The sequence below is a fragment of the Vigna radiata genome, unplaced genomic scaffold, assembly GCF_000741045.1.
Source record: "Vigna radiata var. radiata cultivar VC1973A unplaced genomic scaffold, Vradiata_ver6 scaffold_147, whole genome shotgun sequence".
NCBI lineage: Eukaryota > Viridiplantae > Streptophyta > Magnoliopsida > Fabales > Fabaceae > Vigna > Vigna radiata.
This window is the reverse complement of record NW_014541973.1, coordinates 432498-445873: the sequence shown is the minus strand read 5'-3', so window position 1 is coordinate 445873 and position 13376 is coordinate 432498. Positions and strand designations below refer to the sequence as shown.

Genomic DNA, 13376 nt, shown 5'->3' with positions numbered 1-13376 from the left:
GTGGACCGTGGCATTATCTCCTTTCATTCAATGTAAAATGGAATATGTCCTTTAGTGGGCTGTGGTGTGCATTTTCTGTGTGCCATTCCAGTAATATTGCACTCCTACAATCTGTGACAACCACTTCTTTATCTAGATGTCACCCCCTTTTTCAATGTTTACACCCTCTTTTCATAAGCCCAAGGAATAAAATGACCATAGTGCCCTCCTTCTTGAATACAATTGTTTTGTGGAGAGTCTTGAATTGTGTGACAACTCTCATTATGTCCAAAATTATATTTCCAAAATTTTTCCTGAAAATAATAATGCAAATAATTAGCTCAGAAAATTCAAATTAGCGAAAATACGATTTTCTGACCAAATTAAGCAAAATTAGGAAAAACGGGGAAATAACGGACAATTAAGCACAATTCCATGATTTATTTACGTGCAATAAACTAAGTAAAGTAGAGAAAACATTGACTCATCACATCTTCTCACTCAGAACTGGATAATTTGACGAAGATTCTGTCACAGCTTCCAAAGGAGATCAAGAATGTCTCCCAAGCTCAACAACTTTGTGATTTCTATGGTGGTGACCATATTAATGGTCAATGTGCCGTGCCCGAAGATATGAAACAAAAGCTAATTACATGGGTAATCAGTTCCAAAATAGGCAAGGAAATTTCAACCAAGGTAACTTTAACCAAGGTTGGAAGAACCATCCTAGTATTGGACCTAGTCAAAATAACCCATTCGGGCAGACATGAGGCCTCTTCAACAATAAACAACAACCATCACCCTTGTGGCAACAGGTGAACAGTTTGACAAAGAGTGTCAGAGACCTTAATAACAAATTTGATAAATTTATGAAGGTTTATGATTCTCACTATGCAAGCCGCCAGACCAACTTTAGAACTCTGGAGATACAGATTGGTCAACTGTCAAAGAGGGTGGAAACCACAGAGAAGAACCAATATAGGGCTAATACTGATGTTAACCCTATGGAGGAATGCAAAGCTGTTGTGACTAGGAGCAAGAGAAAAGCAGAAGAGGAAGTTGTTGAGGTGGAAAATAGTGAGGAGGAAGACGAGGAGATGAGTGAAAATATTGAGATAGAGAGTAGTGAGGAAGAAGAAGAAGAGGAGAGGATTGAAAAAAATAAAGACGGAGAAGAGAAAGAAAATGAGAGAAGAGGAAGTCACTGTGGGCCATTAAGGGAAATTTTTAATCAGGTGACTGTTGTTCCTTCAATGGAAATTCTTCCCCAGATTCCTGTTTACTCCAAGCGAATAAAGTACTATCTTGGAGAGGTGATAAATCTAGATGAAGAAGAAAAACAGGAAGTGCGTGCAAGGCCTAGAAAGAGACATCATCCACCTAAGATGAAAGATCCAAGAAGTCTTACTCTTCCATGCGTGATTGAAGATGTAGATATGGGGAGAGCCATGCTAGATTTTGGGTCTAGTATCAACATGGTGCCTTTATCCTATCTGAACAAAATTGGAGGGCTAACATTGAAACCATATAATCTTACTGCGATGGTGGTAGATGGGACATTTTCAAGGCCAATTGGTATGGTGGAAGATGTAGTTGTTCGGATTGAGCATCTTGAGTTCTTGGTTGATTTTATAGTCATGGACATGAATACAAATGAAAGGATTCCAGTAATCCTGGGAAGGCCTTTCATGAAAACTGCTAAATTAGTGATGAGTATCCATGATGGGAGAATTATGTTAAAAGACCAAGAAAGTGTCCTGATGTATAATGGATCTAGGGAGAAGCTCACAAGAATACAGAAAAGGGCCAAGTATCAAGTTTCAAGGGGAGACGCTACAATTGAAGAATCTGAAGGTAGTGACACTAATGATTGTAATATTTTTCAGGTACCTAAAGATGAAGAGGTTGATAAAGGAGGAACAATCCACTCACAGGACACCCCATTCCCGCCTGCTTCAAAGGTAAGATACATGAATAGGGAGTGGATTGTGAAAAAGCTTAAAGAGGAAGGAGTAGTTGAGATTAGAAGACCATATGCCAAAGCAATGAAAAGGGTGGATAGAAGATAGTTGATGAGTTGGGTTGATGAAGACACCAACTGGGATGAGAATACATGATTTTATTTGAATGAATCCCAATTGTTGTAAAACAATTTTTATTTTTTTATTTATTTTTGGACATGTAATTTTTGGATTTTTGAACAATTTTGGGTAGCATCTACTGAGGGATGTTAATTAATTATGTATCTACTGAAGGATAAAGGTAAGTACACCTACTGAAGGGTGTTGGGAAGCACTTACTGATGAATGCTAGAAAAGGTTTGGGTCAGGCTCGTGACGTTAAACAAGCGCTACCTAGGAGGCAATCTCGGTTGATTATTGTTTATTTGTAATACCTTGTTTAGTTGCATTTTATGATCGAGTGTTGCATATGAGAGGGGAAGTGCATAAAAATTAGGAATTGAAAGTTGAAATTAAGTGTTACAGGTCCGAAAACGTGGAAACAAACCAAAAAGGGAAGAAAACTTTTTAAACGCCCACCGCTGAGTGTTATTCACCGTTGAGCGGTGGCGACGCATGTTAAGAGAGTGTATCCTTATGATAGTCTTTTCTCCCATATGAAGTCCCTTCTTTCTTTTTGCCCTTGTTTTGATTGACCAAAAGTTGACCAATCATTTCTTTGAGCTCACTAATCTCTCTATCCCTTTGTTGAAATCTTTGTTCAAATTCCTCTCTTAGTGAGCTCTCACTGTTGGGATTTAAACTCCCGTGCACACTAGATTGACTCATCCTTGTCAAATGAGAAAGGTTTTCACAAGGTTTTCAAAATTTTGACAAGTAATGAGTGATGGGTGTCGCAGCCCATGCAAAATTTAATGTGCATAAAAGAATGCAGTATAGACTAGGAATTGACTCCTAGGTCGTATCTCAAGGACCAAATGTGGTTCGAGAATTAGGTCTTGCACGAAGTGGGCGGGGTTGTTGTTGAAAAGTTTGTGAATGCGGATAAACAAAATCAAAACACTGACGTAAACTGATAATTAAACACAGATATTCCAAGACAAACTGAATACGGTTGGTCATTAACTCAATTACTATGCTTCCAATCCCAGATCAAAGACAAGTACACACTACTCTAATCCAAATCCGACACGAATCACCCAACTAAGTGAAGGCTAATTCGGTCTTCAGAATTACAGACTAAGCGAATGCAATGCACAAATTTAATCAGTCATCCACCGTACAGTCTAATCAACTAAGTGAAGAATTGACACCGATTAGGCAACTAAGCGTATACCTAATCGCAGGCAGACAACAAATTAAATATTGAGCAGAATCAAAGCAGCAGTATGACAATTAAAGTTCAAAAGTTTCAGGGAAGCAAAGTAACTTTATTAACAACCAACCCGACTAATTTAAGCTAACATCAGAATTAAAATATCACGACCGAACAAACTAGACAACATAATGAACGAAAAAAGTAAATTAAACGGTGCAATAGATAAATATCTAAATGCAATTAAAGCTATTAAAAAAGCAACGCTTAAGCTAAAACAATTAAATGTAAAATGCAGCAGAAAAATAAGCAAATGCATCAACTAGAAATTAAGTTGCTAAATTAAATAAATAAAAAACAGAAAACATCTATTGAATTCTTCTTCCCGTGGACGTGGCAGCAACATGCTTGAATCCATTAAAATGAAACTTGGAAGGGAAATGAAATAAAATGCATTAGGTGTGTAATGGGCAAAGTAGCACATGCATCTTCCATCAATTTAAAAATAACGTTCAGCATAAGAAATGTGCGGCTGGGATTAAAGAGGCAATGTAAAAGTGGAGGAATTGGAAATGATAACCCTCTCCTTCAATCAACGCTTCATCTTTCTCCAAGAAAAGAAGAGAAAATTTTGAATAAACATTACAGCCACATAACAACTTTCGGCCAAGAAGAATTAAAAGCTAAAACTACTTTGAGTGACGGCTGGTCCAATTGCATTGCATTCAACCAAAATCCATCAACGTTGGCATTGCTTTTGTTCAAAGAAAATTCTCATGAGTCAAAACGTTCCAGCCCTCTTTAAAATGCTATAGCCCCCCCTTTCTTTTCTAGAAGCAAAATGAAAATCTTTCTCCTAAAAAAATAATTGCTTAACATCACCGCTGCTTTGAAACGTGTTGCATTTCCTACTTAGATGAATTAAGTTTCCTCCAGCAGAAAGAAAGAAAAAGAAATATGCGTGTGCCTTGCGTGCAGCTCCTTCAACCATCAATCAATTGGTTCATTCTCACAATAAATAAAAGGAAGATAAATGAAAAAATCACACAATGATGAAATAAATTTCAAAGCAATGAAAAAGGTTTGGTCATTCTAAAATTAAAATCAATCAAATCACCGTTTCTTCATCCATAATCCCATAATTCATATAAAAGCTCCATGAGAAAGCAAAGCAACTTTCCAGCCGAGACCCAGCTCTTCAATCTGCCGAGAATAATGATGCTCTATAAGTTTAACGGCTGGTAGCCTTTCTAAGAGGCCATGTGTCCTCTAAAATGAGGTGGGGTCCACCCTAAAAAAAAAAATAAAACCCTAGGTCATGTGTCCTACAATTTTGGGTCCAACAACATTTTTCCAAAATTGGCCCAAGATGCAAAGAGTTTGTCTAAAAAGTTTTAAACAACTAAATTACAATACAATAAATTTTAAAATGTCTAATTGGAGTGTCTTGAATTAATTTGTCTTCATCGTAATGCTCCAAATTGTTTGTCCAAAATTTTCCCTGAAAATAATAATGCAAATACCGGACAAATAAACATAATTCCCTGATTAAATTCGGTACAATAAGCTAAGTGAAATCAATAAAATATCGACTCATCAATGAGTAAAAAGATTTTCACAAATTTTCTTTGTTTTTGGTGAAAAATTTCTAAAGAGATTCTAGAGGTAAAATTTATTTCTAAGTAGCTCCCAGGAAGAAGAGGTGAGTCACAAGTGGACAAGCTTAAATACCAAGTTCTTCCTAGCCAGAGTTTCCTTAGATTTATCTTTCACCTTAGTTTCTAAGTAGAATTTTTTCAAAAATATTTCAAATGTTAATGAAATCCTCCTAAAATCCAAAAGAAGGTTTAACTAGATGCTATGATATCCTATATACCACGGAGACTTTAAAACAAAAAGATCAAACAAGCAAATTAAAGAAAGCAATAAAGATGCAAAATGTAAATGCTAGACGACCCTAAGTGAAAGTGCAAGTGACACTTGGAGCCCCTTGACACACTTCCATACTAAGAAAACAAAATTGCACTATTACAATGTTCAAATGTGATCTTGGAATTGCTTCTAAAGCATTTTCCCAAGTCACTTAGTCAAAGAAACTAAAATTCAACTTAAAACAACAAAGGTTCCGTGATATGTGGTGTAAACAAGCTTAAAATAAGGCCTAAAACTAATGTAAGCTTCACTCTCTTGCTGCTGCAGAATGTCACTCCAAAACAGGTTGCAATTAAAGCTTTTCTGGTGGATTTTTGCCTTCTGGACAGCAGAGTTGCAGCTGCTCAAAAGCACCTTCTTGGTTCCCACTTCAACCCCTTTTTCACTTCTTAATATGCTACCACAATAGGTGAAGGGTTCTATCACTGGATACTTCACAACAACTACCACAACACCTCAAGGATCCACTCAAAACACACCAAACAGAGTTACAAACTGCACCAAAATTTCCAAACCAAATTTCTGAATGTTGGACACTTTGGAAGCCAAAAAAATAAGGAATTCAAGTAGATCAGGGATGAAATAACAACAAGTACACAAAAGGAACCTAATAAAGGCACTAGAACATATTAAGAAAGCAATAAAAATCCAAATCACAGTTCACAAATGCATCCAGACAAACTATTTGATAATTTTTCAAAAGTGTTTGATAAAATGCCCCAAAGAACATTAAATTTTATGTTTTTGAAATTTTAGGGATTTTAATCTATATTGCACGGTTCTATAGCTTTCTAACACTTGATATTACTTCTTTCAATCATTTATTTTCATTTTTAAACATTGAACCAGCTCTTGCTGCAATCCAAAATGAAATCTACACAGAAACTACCAAACAGTTGCTGGAACCGTGACTGCACCAGAAAAAAAAAACTCACAATGATTTTGGTGGTTTGAAGTTAAAAACAAATGAAACTGTTTGGAACTCACAAGTAACAGTTCAAGCAACTTTTAATGGTGATTTTGAGTGTGTTCAAACTTTAAAATGAAGTATAATCTGCTAGTAACTCAAAATCATCATTCCACTTCCATTTTGACCCAAATATTGATGGTTTCAAATGCAAATATGCATATAGTTTAATTTTGGTTCAAATGAACAGTGCAAGCAATTTTAAACCATCAATTTGGACTTGCTCAAACTCTTAAACAACATAGAAATAACAACAATCAAAATTCACCTCTATTGTACCAAGTTATGCAATAAAATGCATCAACTCTTGCACCCAAAATCAGTTCTAATGGAATCAAATGCTAGACAGTGATGAAATTGACTCAAAGGAGTTTAAAGTGATAACGGTCTAAAAACCGCTCAGTGCCAAATTCCAGCGCTGAGCATCCCAATGCGAGGAGAGTCACTGCTTGGCGCCCAGGCAGTCACACTGAGCGCCTAGAACGATTAGAGGCAAATCGCTCAACGGTGAGATAGGCCGCTGAGCGGTGGCGCGACTTGGAGGGAAACCGCTGAGTGGTTCATTTAGCCGCTCAACGGTGATCTAATTTTATGGGCTTGAATTCTGTTATCTTTTTGGCCTATATATAGTCCCAATGTGACTTGAAACCCTAATCTTTGGCAGAGGGAAACGTCCACAACAGATTTACAACCTTTGGAGGCCGTTCTTTGGATGCTTAGGCTCCAAACTACTAAATCTAGGGTTATTTCTTCCATTCTTTCATTGTATTTCATCTAGTTTCACCATGAGTATGGTGAACTAAAACGCTTTGTTGTTGGGGAACAATGTAATCTTTTGAAAAACCATGATTACCTTAACCTTAGGGAATTTTGGAGCTTTGGAATTGTTTTGGGAATAAGTCTGGTCTCCTTGGGGATTCAATTAAATTGGTTAGTTGGCTCCTCTTCTTGTTTTGTTTTGTAAATATGTTGTGTATCTTGTCTCTTAGAGTTGTGTTCTAGATATAGAGAAAAAAAAAAGAGACAAGATGAAGAAAAAAAGAAAAGAAAAGAAAAATATGCAGAAAAAAAAATTGTAAATAATGGAGTCAAGAAGAGGATTGAATTAGAGGTTTTAGGGTATGATTTTACTATGTTTACACTTGTTCCCCATTGCTCCTCTATTCCTTTCGGTTTATAGCTTCTCATCCATATTTACCCTCCCTTGTCCTTGGCCCCATTGCATCCATAAAAGACCTTTTGATTTGAACATGCATATGTTTTTGAGTGTTGATATTAGAGGCTTGCCAAGTCTGTTGTTGCTTGTTTTCTTGAGTGCATTAAGTTGAATTTATTTGAACAGGCATATATTACTTTTGATTCACTTCTTGAGCTGATTGATCATTTTGCCATGCTTTGAATTGCTTGGATGATTTCTCTGAGTATCTGCTTTCTCTGATTCTATGTTGGATACTGTCTACTTCCCTTTCTCTGTCCAGATTTCTTGAGGACGGTGTAATTCTGTTTCTTTCCTTGTGAGTCTTTGTTTTCCATGTGCTGAGGTCGTGTCACTTCCTGATGTCCTCTGAATTATTCCCTGATTTGCGTCTTGATTTTGCCCAGGAGTGCATAAGACTAAGTGTGGTTTATTTTGATGAGTCAATATTTTATAGATTTCACTTAGTTTATTGTGCTAGAATTAATTAGGGAATTGTGCTTAATTGTCCGGTATTTTCCCATTTTTCCTAATTATGCTTAATTTGACCGGAAATTCTAATTTTAATTAATTTGAATTTTCTGAGCTAATTATTTGCATTATTATTTTCAGGGAAAATTTTGGAAATACAATTTGGGACATTTGGAGTGCTTTCAAATAATTCAAGACTATTCACTTGAACATTTCAAATTTAATTATATTGCAACTTAGTAGTATAGAATATTTTTAATTGAACTTTTGCACATTGGGCTATTGTTAAAAAAATATGACGGGGCCAAATTGTAGGACACTTGTCACCCTAGGGTTTCCTTTTATTTTAGGGTGGACCCCACCCATTTTAGAGGAACACTTGGCCTCTTGGTAGCAATCAACCGTCACATTTTAGGGGAACACGTTGCTGGAACGTTTTTGGGAGGCACACACAGTTTTTTGGGATAAGGCTGGAACATTAGGATTTTCTGGGAATGATGTTACTCTTTTTAGACCTTGGTTGAATAAAAAGAAACACATTTACTCTTCATTTTAATTTTTTTTGTTGACGTTACAAGGAGAAGATGCCACTTACATTTAAGCTTTGCTTTTTCTTCATTTTACGTTGTAGCACTTTGTTTAATGGAAGCAGCTCAGTCAAGGGGTGAAGCTCATTGATTCATGCCATTTCTTTTCCTTTAAAAAGCATTCATTTTAATTTAGCAAAAAAAGTTTACGGTGATTTGATTTGGTGAGAAAGGGCATTTTTAATTTATCAAACGCATTTGATTGGCTTGGCAGTGGCGGAACGGTGCATTCAATTTTTTATTCTATCTTGCATTTACTTTCTTTACTTTTATTTGGAAGCAACGTTAATTTTCTTGGAGCAATTCAATGTCCACGCGAAGGGAGTGTCACGGCTGGAAGTGGTGCAGTAGGGTGATTGAAATTTTTAGCTTTTCTTTTACATTTCATTTCACTAATTGAATAGTAGATTATGTGTGGAGATGATGGGACGTTTGGTATCCATAGGGTAGCTAGTTTATTTTTTTTATTTTCTTTTATTTATTTGACAAATATTTGATGGAAAGTGGTAGGTGTACGCTGCCATGGTGCAGAAGATTAATTTCATTCACGGCTGAAGAGAAATTTGGGAAGCCTTTTCCTTCTTTCTTTAATCTAGAAATGGTGCATGTATTTCTCTCAGCTTTGATTAAAAAAAAGCAAAATGATATTTCAACACCACATTTTGACACTATTTTGACACTAGCCACGTGTCAAAATGTGGTTGGATGTTTTGAAATTAAAAAAAAAAAAGTTGATGAAACTCAAATTGAAGGGCAAATTTGGAATGAAAAAACCCAAATTAAAGTTTGGCGGTTTCTTTTCATTTTTTGGTAACTCTTTCGTTCATCTCTCTTTTGTTCTCCCTTTGGTGCTCTCTCCTTCACCATCTCCTTCGTTCTCTCCGTTAAAGGCATTGCATTTGCTCATTCTCCCTTTGGTGGCTGTTATCGTCCTCCTCGTTCGTCTTCTTTCTTTCTTTCTTTTTTCATTTTCTCTTCTCATTCATTTCTTTCATTTCCCCTTTCTATTGTTCATTTTCCATTTCTTTTTCAGATTGGGTCGTAGAACCATGGGCAGACGAAGCTACAGCGGTGGTTGTGTGGACCAGCAGATGGCGGAGCTCCCACTCAAAGCTAGAGAGGAATCATTCACGTTTGTATCTGAGGTACCATTGTTTTTGTTTGATATTTCCTTTTGCTTTGCTCATTCGGTGTTCAAAATTTGAAGCCCTAAGTCGCGTCTCTGAAAGGGTTGTTCTGTGTTCTTATGTTTGTGTTTTATTTTTAAGATGAATATAGAGGGTTTTGGAAAGAAGAATAGAGAGAATGAAAACCGAGAAATAAGTTTAACTTTTGTAATGTTTTACTTAACTTGTGTGCAGCTTGGTGTTTGGCTCGTGATTGTTACAAATAATTGGTGATTATCACATCAAGTAAGTAACCATAATCTGGACTATAGTACTGCTGGAATGGCACCAAGTTCATACGCTGGGTCACTTTATATATATATTTTTCTCTTTTTATTGATGTGAGACTAGGATGCTTATATTCAATTGTCTGGTTTTTGAACTCCTGTTGTGCCTATAATATGCGTTTGATTGAAATTTAATTACATGTTTAGTTATAATTGTTGAATTACTGGATTGAAAATTGATTGTATGTACTGGGAAGGCAATCAATCAGCTAGGTTTGTAATTTCTCATAGTCTTATGAATGAAAAATCTAGTTTTAGTACAATATTGTTTAGCTTGCAAAGTTTGGTCAAATTTAAATGATGGTTGCTATTAAGATTGAATAAAGTCACTTTTTTTATTGAAATGACATTTTGGCTTTCTGATTATGTGATTCTTAGTTTTTGGAATGGGTAGAGCATGTTAAGAACGTTGATTTTAGCTTCCATGTAAATCTTTATTTATACACATTCTATCATTTTTTCATTTTTTTTAAGATAATGTTGGAGGACGTCTATATTATTTATAATTGAAAGAATTTCACATCCTATTTTAGTTAGGCAAATAATTTTAATATTATGAAGTGTTTCTAATAATATAAAAGATAAGAATGATGGAGTGACCTATGCAGACATGGACAACCTATAACTCGTACCATCAAGCATATTTTCAAGAACCACCAAAGAAAAATGATAATAATATAAAGGGTAAATTTATCAATAGTTGATAATCCTATCTTACCAAATTTTCGAAATCTTAATTCCTTCTATGAAAAGACCACCACTGCAACAAATAAAAGGCTTCAAAAAGCTAGTGATTGAAAGTGCATAATGGGGTACTTTCTTTGCCGAATCACCTATTGGGGTTCCATAAATTAATTCACTTATTGTGGTTCTGTTTTAATGGTATTATGAGTCTGGAGATGTCTTTTTTTCGATTGTAATCTGTTGCATAGTTTTGTGTTTTTTTTTTTAAATCATCATTGAATCTATTTCTTTATTTCTTATAAAGATATGGAATATTTCACTCGTCCTTTTCTGTGAGTTTGGATTAAATTACCTTTTTAGTAACACAATCTCTATTACTTAGTCATATATTGCTTGTGGATTTTAGGCAAGTACAAATGTAAATGTTCATCAAGATTTATTGGATGTTAAACTTTGGCAGGTAAGTAAATTCTTTTACTTCATCATATTGAATAGTGTACTTATTTGGAACATGACTGTTATGAATTTCCTCTTATTTTTAGGTGCACACTCTTTTTAAAGGATTGGAGAAAATTACTGCTAGTGCAGACATTCCAATGTTGGTTTCTGGGGACTTTAATTCAGTTCCAAGAAGGTCTGATTACTTTCTGGTTATATTATTTGTTTCTTCTGCAAGGATCTTTTATTAGTCTCAATAATTTGTTTCTTAAGGTTATATTCTTATTTTTTTGTAGTACTCCTCATGCACTTCTTGCAATAGGAAAGGTAGACCCATCCCATCCTGATTTAACTGTTGACCCACTTAATATATTGCATCCTCACAACAAGTTGGTTCATCAGTTGCCACTGGTAATGTATTGAATAGTTGCTTATATATTATGTATTTTCCCCAAAACGGTGGTTCCTGATTTTAGTTGTTTTTTTTTTTTTCTGGTTAGGGATTTATATCAATTTTAGGTCAGTGCTTATTCATCCTTTGCAAGAACAGTTGGTCTTGGATTTGAGCAGCATAAACGAAGACTAGACAATGTAACAAACGAATTGACAAATTTGTGGTATGATATGATAGTTCATTTTTTGGATCAATTTTGTTGATGTGATTTAATGATGTGTTAATGAAACTGTTAATGAAATTCTGTGGTAGGGTGAAAACATGGCTAAATTCTTTTGCATGTTGTACAACAGACCCGAAGGGAGTATAGGTCCACTGTCCGTTAAACAAGCAAATATCCCATCCCAACCGAACTTGTAAGTTGTTTTATTAATTGTAATGAAATATTTGGATACTTTATTATCCTTTGTTGTAATAACTGATAAATGGTTGTATTACTTAAGATATGATTGTGGAGTTATCATGTTAAAAGCCATGGAAATGTGGGATGGAGAGGATAGATACAACGGGAAAAGCATGCCAGAGTACACAAATGTAAGTATGAATTTCATTGTTAGCATTGTTTGATGATTTTGTTAATTATATCTAAAGTTTACAACTAATTTTTTTCAGGAGGAGTTGAGTCAAATTAGGAAGAACTATGTGAAATATTGGATCCTAGACAACGACAACATTCAACTGTTTGATGCGTTAGATGAATATGGGTTGTTGTAGGATTTTTATGAATATGTACAAATGATTAATGTATTCATTTCATATGTATTTAGACAAACAGTGATATATGTATTCATCTTCAATTGTTTATCTTCAATTGTAAAAAGTAATGATTGTTACAGACAATGATATATGTACAGAAAGTTGAATTTGAATCCCATATGATTTATATCCCACCACTGTTATGTACAATGTGTATCTATTTATTTCAAATGTATACGAATGTGAATTATTGTTTGTATATTGATCATATTGACTCAGGATATCATCCAACTACTGTTAGTCAACACAAGACCTTCCTCAATGGAATTTGGGTGCCCAAAATCAAGTCTCCACCCCCAACACAACAACTTAAAACCAAAATCATCAAAAACCAATTCAAAGTTTGCCAAAAAGTGAAAATTTTACATCGTGGTCCCCTGTGTACAAAAAAGTTGTTCTTTCAGAAGAAATTTCTGTACAAATTCAAAAAAAACATTCACGTAAACGTTTACTACCAATTTGTAAATGATTGCAACACCCTTTCTCAATGCATTGGACTCAGGATTTCATCCAACTACTTTTAGTGAACACAAGACCTTCCTCAATTGAATTTGGGGTCTCCAAATTCAAGTCTCCACCCCCAACACACAACTTAAAACCAAAAACATCAAAAACCAATCCAAAGTTTGCCAAAAATTGAAAATTTTACATTGTGGTCCCCTGTGTACAAAAAAGTGGTTCCTTCAGAAGAACTTTCTGTACAAATTCAAGAAAACATTCGCGTAAACGTTTACCACCAATTTGTAAACGATTACAACAGCCTTTTTCAATGCACTTGACTAAGGATTTCATCCAACTACTTTTAGTTAACACAAGACCTTCCTCAATGGAATTTGGGGTCTCTAAAATCAATTCTCCACCCCCAACACACAACTTAAAACCGAAAATATCAAAAACCAATCCAAAGTTTGCCAAAAAGTGAAAATAAGCCATTCTAAACATTTAAAGGGCAATGTAAACGTTTACACGAGAGTATTTGTGAAAATGTACAGAAAGTTCTTCACAGGGAGCCAGTTTTTATAACACAGGGGACCAAGTATGTTTTTTGTGATTTTTTCACATGATGACATTGCTTGTTATTGGGAACGATTGGTAAAGTGTGTTAGGAGTGTTGGAGGTCATGGTTGGCCACCCAAGGTTCATGGAATTTGTCCATGTTAGTCACTTGAGCAACTTAAGTGAAA

At 35.1% G+C, this 13376-nt stretch overlaps 1 long non-coding RNA gene across 1 annotated transcript; it reads left to right on the top strand.

Annotated features, from left to right (window-relative positions):
• The first annotated feature begins 11727 nt into the window (after nucleotides 1-11727).
• LOC106778678 lies at nucleotides 11728-11945 on the top strand. Its single transcript, XR_001377085.2, has 2 exons — nucleotides 11728-11792; nucleotides 11880-11945. It is a non-coding gene; the product is annotated as an uncharacterized LOC106778678 (long non-coding RNA).
• The last annotated feature ends 1431 nt before the right edge of the window (nucleotides 11946-13376 follow it).